The following is an 11544-nucleotide window of genomic DNA, read 5'->3' as shown; positions in this document are numbered from 1 at the left end:
ATTTTCAAGTTTACACTGAACATATTTTAATTTGCATTTACGCAATTTTTTGTTGTCTTTGTAGATAGAAGTTGGAGTAAAATATGATTCTTTGGGACCAAGACATATACAATATATGTTAAAGTAGAACAATATTTGAATATGAGATACTTGTGATATTTTTATAATGTTAACATTCCACTTGATAACTTACAATCAATAAATTAAAAGAAATCCTTTCATTTTAAGATCTTTCGTCTTGAATTTTATTCTTAAATTGAATAAATTCATAAGCTCTTCATAAGTCTTTTCATGATGAAATCATCGATACATTTTGAAACATTGCAAATTTAATTTTGAGAAAAAGACCAGTACACCCTAAACATTTAAAAAAAGAGATACAAAACTCCCCAACATTTTTAAAAAGACATTTAGACCCCCATTTATTAACGAAATCTCTTTCTTTAAGTCATTGCAAGGTTAATTTTGTAATTGCACAGGGATAACAGATGAATTCACCTAAAAACCCTCTTCCCCTCTTCAAATATCATAAACCCAAAATGATTCAAAAACCTCTTCCCTAACAAAAATCACAAACCCTTAACAGTTAACACACTCTGTTTCCCAACGCCTAACCCGCCGAACGCTAATGGTGCTGCTGCGCGTGCATCATCAACGTGGCTGCAAGAATGAAACCACTACCAAAGTCAAATCGAGCCCTCCAATGCAAAAATCAAACCGTCAGGTCAAACCATAGCACGTTGTTGGTGCCACTGTTTGTGCATCCCCGGCACTGCTGCAAGAGTGAAACCATCACAAGACAAATTGAACCGCTGCAAAAATTATTTTATGGTCTTTTTTGTAATATTATGGCTATGGTTGTAAAGTTTACCAATTTGATATAATATTATAATATACGGATTTTTTGTTATGTTTATTGAAATGGCGGTGTTTCATGTCAATTGGATAGGCTAATTAGTACTATTAAGATATAGTGATTCTTGATATAACTAGTTTTTTATTTTCTTCTATTTTTGTTTGTATCATGAAAGTTTAAATGGTTGACATGTCAATGAAGAATAGTGCTATTGATATGGCATCAATAATCTTTATAGCATGAAACGAAATGAAGTTCGGTTAAATTTTTAGGTACAAATAATGCATAAGACAATCAATTATGGATTATTGCTCGAATAATGAAACAAATTTATTTGGTTTTATGAGAAAATTAGGCTAAATGGGATGTTAATCAGCCTTGGGACAAAATTTAGTGATTTGAACCATTATAAATAAGGGTATTCTTGTAATTTAATTAACAATCAATAATTAAATCGGTAAAAATGGGGAATTAAATTGGATCTTTAAGTAAAAACTCTAGCACTTATGAATAATGGTATGTTCGTAATTTTATTAGATCCATCGGTGAATTCAGTAATCAACAATTATTTTTCGATGACATGTCCAGGTCGCTTGTATTTTAGAGGGAGATAATGGTAATTATATGTTGAAAATATAACTTATGTTAAAAGAAACGGATTTGATTAACAAATAGGGGTTTAAATATCTTTTTTAAAACGTTGAGGTAATTTGTGTCCCTTTTACTAAATGTTGGGGGTATATTAGTCCTTTTCTCTTCAATTTTTAGTTTTTTTTTAATAAATTCGCATAACAAAGTAGATAATGACATATCTAACTTAAAATAATTTTTCACTTAAGTGGTTATACTTTACAAGCCTAGATTGCTGTAATGTAAACAACTGTGATTATGGTTTATCCAGAATATATAAGGTGCAAGCTTTTTTATTTAATACTTCAAATACATGTTTCAAACATTTTATCCTCCAAGGATAAGTACATAGATATTTAATTTAATTTTGACATATTATAGTTCAAATGCATATTTTATTAATAAATTTTATGACTTCAGGCGTATGGACTACAAGTCCAAAATTCTTAATTTTTATTAATCAATCTTACAACCTCTAGCATATGGATTATAGGTTCAAATATTTTATAATTTAGGCCAATCATATAATTTGATGATCTTTAGATTTTGTGATTCGGGATCTTGAAAATTTTTTCAAAACAATTGAATTTTTTTTAACAAAAAACTTAGGTTAGTTTCAATTTTCTCTCTTGCACCAATTACCAACATTAATTAAATATTTCTCATTTTTAATATATATGCCTTATTGAGATATTTCGAAACTTCTACTATATATGAGTTTGCAAGAGCTAAAGATCTCTCTTTTTTAGTGTGTATACATGTCTTTTATAGGGCAATTTGAATCTCTTTATTTCTTACTATCTACTTCTTCAAGGGTATTTGAGATTCATTTACTAGTTGGTAAAATACGCCTTTCTAAGGGCAATATATTTAATAATTTAATTATAGATCAAATGTGTTTGTTATTTATACAAACACGATCTCTTTAGGAGTGCCAAATCATTTTCAAATCTTCTCGAAATTTAAATTATTTGTATGATTTGATCTATTACACGCATGCTTCATACGGTTGTATATTTATTTTGTATCACCATTTCATCCTTCAAGGACATCAACCCATATTAGGGTATTTGTTTTATAGTTTATCTAATAACTTATCAACAATACCAATTGTACAATAATTTGTTGAACTTCAATATCAAACAAATTAATTCATATAAAGATTGAAATAGGATAAAGGTGATGCATACTATTTATATTATTCATCAAATGCATATTGTTGAGTGTTAGAAAATGTATATTTATAAAGGAGAAAATCGTCATTTTATATTTCAAGTCTTACTAACACCCTTACTTTTATGTATTTAACCTTCTTGTGATTTAATTACGTGTGTTTTATTTTAATTAAGTATTTTATGTATTTTAGGGGCATCATGGTCATTTCACAATAAACGAGAAATCAGACGGTAAAATGGACATCACTTTTGAACTCAGGACAGTCGAAAACCTTAGAAGGAGCATAAAAGGAAAAATGGCATTGTTCACATATATGGTACTATTCAGGTGTACGGTATTGTCCATGTTACTGTTCACGACACTGTTTACATATACGGAATGATGACGTGGCATTGACCGATGATGTGGCATTGACTGATGAGGTGTTACCATTCTATTGGACTGAAATTCTTATGTATTGTTGATGGTGACATGGCAGCATATTAGTGGACCAAAAATCGCGCGTATGGTACATGCAATACATGGGATTATTTTCAACCAAACCGCGTCAGTATTCAAACCGCGTGGTCAAACCGTGTCACTATTCAAACCGCGTACTGTTGACTGATGACGTGGCACAATCATGAGCGTCCAAACTGTTTTTAATTCGATAACCATGATTTACTCAATGTATCTATAAAAAGGGGGCCTCCCCCCCTAATTTGGCATCTCTGAATCCATTTTTGGACTCAATTTTCTGTAATTCCTTCTCCACCTTGTATTTTCTACGTATTTTAATAAATTCACATTTTGCCCCTAGTTCAATTATGAGTAGCTAATTTTCTTTCAAGTTTGGGTTGAAGGTGAAGTCTCAACATGTGTCGTGAGCTTTATTTGGTAAATTTATTTTCTCTTCCCCTCTAGTTTTTGTGGATGTTTTGACTTCTCATCGACAAATAATAATAATCTTATCTAGATACCGTCTTGGTTTCACCGGCTCCCTAGTACAAGGTTATTATTATTTAGCACGAGAAGCCCTTAGCACCATATTGATTAGAGTGTGGTTCATGAGGTGTGGATACCCCCCCATGATTTAATTGGCACTAATAAGGAGTATTTAGCCCATGGTGCATGTTAATACGGATCCAGATACCCAAGTGCTTCATTTCAATAGATTTCTCTTTAATTTATTCTCGCCATTTTAATTTAAGTTTTAGAATATTCCAAATCATTTCCACCAAAAATCCAATTACCTAATTCGAAAATTAATTCTACACACAATTAAAATTCACCACCTTGTGGGATCGACACTCGTCACCATTGATCTATACTACAATAGATTCGTGCACTTGCGAGTTCAATAAAATTTGCACAACACATATTACTTTTCTCTCCCTAATCGTAGGCAAACTTTTAGGAAAATTATTTGTTAGCCTAAAGGGCTACACATATTGTAATTTTGATGATAACAAACATATGTATTAAGTGATTTAATAAATATTGTATTTCACATTTTCACTAGTTTTTTAAGGGTAATATTTATGCAAGTGAAATCAAGCTCAAGACACTTAACGGACAACAGTGAAATCAAGAATAAAATTTAGAGCTCAACGGACAAATTAGTGTGATAAATTCTTGTAAAGCCGGTATGATTTAATTTATGCATGATTTAGCATTTGAGAAGCTCAAGAGATTAATTTAATTAATTACTTTTTATAAACTAAAAGTTTTATTTTTATAAGATAAAGTACGTTGTGGTTTTGAGTAATTTGGACTTAAATGCAAAGTTTTGAAATCTTTGATTTTAATAAGTATTATTATTGAATTTCGGAGTTGGACCTTTTTTACAAATATTTAAAATGTTTTGGGCCATACTATAATTTTATGAATATTATAGGACTAAAGTGAAAGGTTTTGAGAACTTTGAAAAATATGGGTATTATGTTGAAAAGGACCTTTTTGCGAAAGAATAATATCTTTGGGGCCATCTCATAATTTCAGAAAGTTTTAGAAAGATAACTATTATTAGGAAATTCTAAAATTGGACCTATTTGTAAAGTTTTCTGACGTTTTGAGCGGCAGTATAATTATAGAAAGTTTTGGGCTAAAGTATAATTTTAGTGAACATTGTTACTGTGGTAAAATTCAAAAATAACTGTAATATCACTGTTCATGAGAGGCTAGCCGGATAAATCAAGCAGCTAACCGCTTGAGCGAGGGAATTTGCCTATAACGACTAGTTTTCGGGTTTTAACTATAAAAACTCAACTTCAACTTCATTTTAAGGACTAATGCAAGCATAAACAAGATCATATAACATATATTGAGCTTCCATTTCGTAAATCATCATTTATTGAATCATCATTGAGCTATAATTTGTTATCCACTCTTAAAGAGAGTTTCATTGTTGTGATTTTCATTTCTCATCAAATTGTGAGTGTACAAGTGTGAGAAACACTTGGGGTGAAGAGATTGAGGAGATAATCTCTTGTTGTAAAGGTCCATTGACACCTTGGAAGTCAATTGTAAACATTTGAAGCCTTGGATAGTGAAATCCTCAAGCCGGGTGAGCTTGGAGGCGTGGACGTAGTCGGGGATAGCCGAACCACGTAAAAATCCTTGTGTTTATTTTCTCTTTCCTTACTCTTTTAATATTGTGCTTGATTGAATTTATTGTTTTTGATTTGATTAAGGTAATAGATTAAATTGTTGTGCGAATTGTATTGCATAAATTTTAAAATTCAAATTCACCCCCCCTCTTGGGTTGCATAACTTGCATTTCATTATTAAGCTTGCATGGCAAAGTTACTAAGCTAAATTAATGAAGATTTTGGATTTTGGACTTCTGGTCCGTCACCAACATTAATTCAATTTCATACATTCTAGTGGTATAATATTGGCATGTTGATTTCTTATTATAAGACTTATGGCTATTAGAATTTTGAAAAGTCATTTGATAATAATTATATCCATTACTATTCCCACTAGAACATGAATCCATTAAGGAATTGAATTAGCCATGATTTTCTTTTTAATCAAAAACTCATATTTTGTCTTTTAATAAAAGAAAAAATAACATCAATTTATATTGGCACTCTTAATTTTTCTAATCAAAGAGTATATTTGTGTTATAAAATCATGTGTCCTTTAATATGTTTCCTTCTATCTTTCCACATAATTTCAAATGACAGAATTAATCGAGCATTTGAATTATCATCAAACTTATGCATTAATTTTTAGCTCCTTTGGGGAGATGATCATTAAATCCTTCAGATATTGATTTATTTCACAAAATGTTTTCGGACTATTCATGATCCAAACACTTGAACAGTAATCAGTCTTTAGTAATTCAAAATAATCATAAAAGAATCATTCATTAAGAATTCCATAAAAACAAACAGATAAATTAAAGGGGTCAAGTGCATATATATACTACTTACAACTCATTCCTATATTTTTATTATATCAAATTGTTCTTAAAAATTATCTAATATAAATTAAGCATGCAACTAAAAGATTGAAAATAAAGCAAAAAGCCAACAAGTCAAGAAACTGTTCAAACTAGAAATGAATAATTTTTTTTTTTTATGACTACATTCACTCAAACACTTTTGATTGTCATATTTTTCCTACAAATTATTTCAAAGAAACAATTATGACCTATTTATACATTCATTTTGTAACTCCTTCTGGGAAATATGGAGAAAGAGTCTTACATGTTATATACACGAACTCATAATATTTGTATAAGTCCTTCAGGAAAATGTAAAATATATACGTATATAGTGAATCCTTCATGAACACGATGTCCATGAATAACATTATAATTTTGGAATAGTTCTTCATAAATGTATTTTGAAAGAAATTCTTCATTATGCAATTCTTTCATTATATATTATAATAATCACACTTCAAGATGATTTTTTTTTTAATTCCAAGAATAGAAATACATAATAACAATTGAATATTAGAATAAGAAATGTCAAACAATGACAATATAAATAATGATGATTAAAGTGTGAATTCATTGATGTGTTATTCTTAATTATCAAAATGCATTAAAAATGTAAATATAATTTTAGATAAAATCAAGATAATTCAACTCATTCTTTTAAGAGTAAGGTCAAAGGAGAGATATTACCATATTTTAAAGAGGACAAAAATCAACCTCTTGTGGATAGCGACTCGTGTTGATAACATATTAAGTTATTTATAAATTAGGAGCACAACATTATAGTAAGAGAAAGGGAGAGCAAATAAGAGACACAATATTTAGAGTGAAATTTTATTCAATCTTAAGTATATCTAAATAAGGAGTAAAATCCTCCTTTTGTAGTAACATAACCATAAAGTGATAAATAGTACATAATAATTATAAGACTGACAATTCTCAAATTAGGGAGATAATATGAGTTATAAGAAGGTTAAATGTTGCTTATACGGAGATAAAATATTGCTTTGATAAATATCCATATAAATTATAATTATTTCATGGTAATGAATAAATATTTTGGCTTTTTATGATTTTTTGTATTTACTGAGTTTTAATTAGGGGTGGGCATTTTCGGGTTCGAATCAACCCGATCGGATTTCGGGTTGATCGGGTTAGAAAAGAATTCATCCGAACTCAACCCGAAGTTGTAACCCGATCCGACCCGATCCGAACATATTCGGATCGGATCGGATCATGTCAAATAATCGGGTTAAATTCGGGTTAATTCGGATCGGGTGAAGAGGAAGCTTGGATCAAATGCAAAATATTTAATTTTAATGCTTAATCTGCTTAATCTATTCATTAAAAACAAAACAAAACAAAAGAAATCAATTCATACTTATTATTTAAGCTTCCACGGACTTAATAAATTAAACCCCAAAATTTTCCATACAAGAATTTCCCTCATTTTATTATTAACATTTAACAATACATATACTTAGCAATTAACAAATAATATATAATATATTATTTTATCCCATCAAAACATCAAAAAGGAAAAGAATTCGGGTTGCCGGTTCGCGGTGGAACTTGGTGATGGTGGAGGCTGCAGCAGCAGATCCGATAGCAACAGCAGATCCGATAGCAGCGTAGCGGATCCAGCAGCAGCAGATCCGGTAGATATCCGGCAACAGCAAATCTGGTATCTACGGATGTCGCGGAGCAGTAGATCCAGTCACGGGTTAGGTGCCTGCATGCGCTGGCTGCGCTTCCTCCGTTCTCTTCTCTGCGTTGGCTGCTAGCTGCCGCTTTGCTTTTGGCTTTTGCGATATTTGTGTGTGTGTGTGAAGTCGTGAGGGCTGTGGGGATGAGGGCTATGAAGGCAGCGAAGATATGTTTCAATGTTTGTGTGTGGCTGTGCGTGGGTTATAATTTGATTTTGTTTTTTATTTGTCAATTTTTTTTTAGCCAATTGTTTTTGAGTTGTAACTTTGTGTGTGGCCGTGTGTGTGGTGTCTGGTGTGTGCATGTGTGATGTGTGATGTGTTTATAGGTTTAGTGAATTTTTTTTTTTTGTGCGACCCGATCGGGTATTCGGATCGGATCGGGTTTGCAATTTTTCACCCGTTCGAGTTTCAATAACAACCTGAACCGACCTGAACTCGAAATTTTTCGGATCGGATCGGGTCGGGTATTTTGCCCACCCCTAGTTTTAATGCTTGGGTTACATTTGCCACTAAGGATGGTAAAAAAGGTTCAACTAACCCTTAGCTCGATTGACCCAATCCAAAAGATTAGGACTTTGGCCCAAATTTAAAGGGTCAAGGATTGAACAAATTTTTTGTTATTTTTATTTTTAAATTTAAAACCACCCTTTTATTTGTTTGTTAATTGGTTATTGTTTTAAAACTAATAAAAATTTTTATTAATAAAGATAACACATACTATTGATTGGATCTAACAATACATATTTTTATTTTATTGATGCTTTAAATTATAGGATCATTAAGGGACCATATATATATATATATATATATATATATATATATATATATACTTTTCATTTTTTAGGAAGGAAGGAAGGAAGTCAGAAACCAATTTGCATGTGAGTCAGCAATTGTCAATTGTCGGCTCTTAAATAAATAACCCTATCATTATGTTAAAATACAAAAGCACCAACGATGGCAATGTTTCATGATCCAATGACCAAATTTATCAGATCTATGGCTAATTCTTATCTCACATGTGTCTCCTGTCAGTACAAGCAACGTACGAAGCGTACAATTAAGGATAGCAATGGTACCTGAAAACGCTCAAACCCACCCGCCAAAACCTATTCGCTGTGAGTAATTTTGTGGGTTGTGGACATGTTTGGTATTGTAAATCAAAACCCGCACTAGGTTGCAGGTGGGTTTGATATTAGCTAAAATTTAACGAATACCTGCATTGCTATCCAAAAACCCATAACTTTTTTAAAAATATTTTTAATTGAAAAATATTTAAATCTAAAAACATATAAAGTAGATAATATAAAATGCAAATGTGTGTGCAAGTTGCAACGTGCCTAAGTCCTAATAGGCTTTAACTTGATGCATGAATTATTTCATTATTATAATTTTGTTCTTCGGATTAGTATTTAAAAAGTATTATTCTTTAGAAAATATTAATCTTAATTATTATTATAGGAATTGTGTTGGATAGGTGTTAATGGTGGTGAATGAAATGAAGATTTTCTTTTGGAGCTTGTGTTGAATGATATTATGAATTGATAATTGTTTATTTTTAGATACTCATCTGTGGCTTTTTTATTTTTATGAATTTTTGTATTTTATATTTAAATTTGACAACTTTTATTGGATTGATGCTAAAATTTTAATTTCCATTTACATTGGTTAAATTTATAATTGAATATGTTAAGTGAAATTTTAGGTTATTATTATAAATTTCTATATTGAAATTTGTGGCTTTTATTTATGAATTTGTGTATTTTATATTTAAATTTGAGAACTTTTGTTGGATTGATGTTAAAATTTTAATTTTCCATTTACATTGGTTAAATTTATAATTGAATATGTTAAGTGAAATTTTAGGTTATTATTATAAATTTATATATTGAAATTTGTGATTTTTAAATGTGGAAATTCACAAAAAAATTTGCTAGGTACCATTGCGGGTTTAATAATTGTCAAAACCCGCAATGAGTGGATTTTCTTAAAAAAATTAAAACTCGCAGCGGGTTACGGGTGGGTTTGATAATTTAAATTTTGTGGGGATTTAGATTTAGTAATGGAAAACCCGCTTCGAGCAGTGCCCATTGTCATCCCTACATTCAATCCTCTTCACACACGGTTATATTAAAAATAGTAATTCTCTTTAGATCCCTTAATTTTGAATATATTTCAATTAGTTCATGATATACTTGTTTATATTTGAATAGATGTAACTTTTTGGTGAATGAGAACACTTACACTCAAATATTTTAAGAATATGTTTCTAATCCACAAAAAAAAAGGGAAAAGAGACAAAAAAAAAAATTTGTTTCAAATGATTCAATACTTGTGAGGTGAATAGTTAGACGATGTGGTAATATAAGAAATCTAAAAAGTGTGAAATGTTTAACTATTTAATAAATGATGTATTACATATTTCAATCATTTGCAGATTTTTTTTTTGGCATTCCAAAGAGAAAAGTTAATGTAAAAAATAGTTTTGAGTGCATATTTGACAATAAATAAAAATATTTAGGGTGTATTTGGTATTGCTTTGAAGTTGATGCTGTTGTATTTGTTTAATAATATAGAAATGATTAGTTTTAGGTGAATTTAAAAATACATTGGATAGTTTAATTTTAAAATAATTTTTAAAAATGAAAAAATAAAAATATTTTTTGTTGTTCGTTTGAAAATTTGAAGATGACGAAAGAGTGGTAAAATCTTTTGATGAAAACAATTTTCTGTAGTTGTATTGTATTTTGTAGTGTTTTTTTTTATGTCTAATTTATTTTCTTTAAATGGTCTTTTTTTTATTGTGAATATTAATTATTTTTAACAAATAAAATAAGTAACTAAAGTGGTTATAAAATAGGAAATCTCTGCACTTCTTTCTAATTGATCATTTTCCAATAAAGCAAAAATTTGACAATAAAAGTACCAACCAAACGCATTTTTTTATTATTATTATTTTCATAAAGTGGAAAACAGTGGCCCGAAAATAATACCAAATACCCCCTTAGATTCTAACAAAATTGTCAATAGCAATAATAAAAAAAAAACATTTTGATTTGCCTAGATGGAACTAAGAAGATATATGTTAGGCTAATTCTAGACTATTAGCACATGCAAAATCACTTTTTAGATAATTTCAATCATTTTTGTTACATCCAATGTATAATAGTCTAGAATTAGCCTAACATATATCTTCTTAGTTCCTTCTAGGCAAATCAAAATGTTTTTTTTTGTTTGATTATCATCACAACCTTAGTAATCTTACTAGACTAAGTCTTTGGATCGACCTTTTATGAATTGTCAATGAACTTTACAACATGCATTATTATTATTATTATTATTATTTTATTATTAATACTACTACTATTATTGTTTCTAAATAGAGCTTTTTAGCACATTGTAAAAATTACATAACTACGTTAAAAACAACTTTTGGATGGTCGTATTTTAGAGGGTCATGCAAAATTCATAAAATTTTATAAAACAACTGTTCTTAATTCCGCATTAGCTCTTCTTCATTATTAACAAAGATAAACATGAATAAGTTACTCGTGTTGTAATGGTAGGACTCAATATAAATGAAAACTCCAAAAGCAAAGGACAATTTTGTTCGTTTTATAGGTCAGTGTTATTGCTAGCGATCATTTTTTTTATATAAACAGACAAAATAATGAACTCTTGTTAATATATTACTAAATTAGGGGGACGTATCTGATAAAAAATTTAGACCGTAGGAACGGTAACAA

This window comes from Citrus clementina, unplaced genomic scaffold, assembly GCF_000493195.1.
Source record: "Citrus clementina cultivar Clemenules unplaced genomic scaffold, Citrus_clementina_v1.0 scaffold_5, whole genome shotgun sequence".
NCBI lineage: Eukaryota > Viridiplantae > Streptophyta > Magnoliopsida > Sapindales > Rutaceae > Citrus > Citrus x clementina.
The sequence above is the reverse complement of the archived record's forward strand: the minus strand, read 5'-3'. Positions refer to the sequence as shown.